General features: G+C 38.9%; 1 pseudogene; it reads right to left on the bottom strand.

Moving 5' to 3' along the window:
• Positions 1 to 373: 373 nt before the first annotated feature.
• On the bottom strand, positions 374 to 493 carry LOC136637115 (5S ribosomal RNA; annotated as a pseudogene).
• Positions 494 to 704: the final 211 nt, after the last annotated feature.

The raw sequence follows: 704 nt of genomic DNA, 5'->3' as shown, positions 1-704 counted from the left end.
GATGGCACCAGTGTTGTGGCTGGGGAGAAACTTCAGCTAGGACAAATAATGGAATGATGAACACCAGAACAGAAACAAACCAGGAAGCACAGGCAATTGGTTCATGCCACAGTCTGTCTTGAAGTGCTTCTCTGGAAGTGGCAACCTGAACGTCTGTCCAGCTATGGGGGCAATTCCTATCCCAGCTCTACCAAACAACTCAAAACATCATGACATTCCAACAAAGCCTAATTTAAAATCAAAGTCAAACTGACAATCCTCAAGAATAATACATACATGATTTATTGACATTAGATTTTTTAAAAAACTGCAGCTGTATAAATATATATGCATGGTTGGTTGGCAACCCTCAGTCTCGAAAGACTATGGTCTAAGCCTACAGCACCCAGTATTCCCAGGTGGTCTCCCATCCAAGTACTAACCAGGCCTGACCCTGCTTAGCTTCTGAGATCAGACGAGATCGGGCATGTGCAGGGTAACAGTTGCTGTTATATATATGCTTGCACACACATAATTGTGTGTATGCAAGTGTATATGTAAATCTTCTGTGTTGGTGGGCTTACCCTTTCTTTTAATCCTTTCTGTGTAAGAGTTTCTTTGCTTGCTTAGGTGTACATAGTGATTTAATTACATGTTAATTAAATTATTAAAGTTTTAGTATTGAATTAAATAATGCATATTTTGGAAAAGATTTATATTTCAAC

Source organism: Tiliqua scincoides, chromosome 1 (genome assembly GCF_035046505.1).
Source record: "Tiliqua scincoides isolate rTilSci1 chromosome 1, rTilSci1.hap2, whole genome shotgun sequence".
Taxonomy (NCBI): domain Eukaryota; kingdom Metazoa; phylum Chordata; class Lepidosauria; order Squamata; family Scincidae; genus Tiliqua; species Tiliqua scincoides.
The sequence above is the reverse complement of the archived record's forward strand: the minus strand, read 5'-3'. Positions and strand labels throughout refer to the sequence as shown.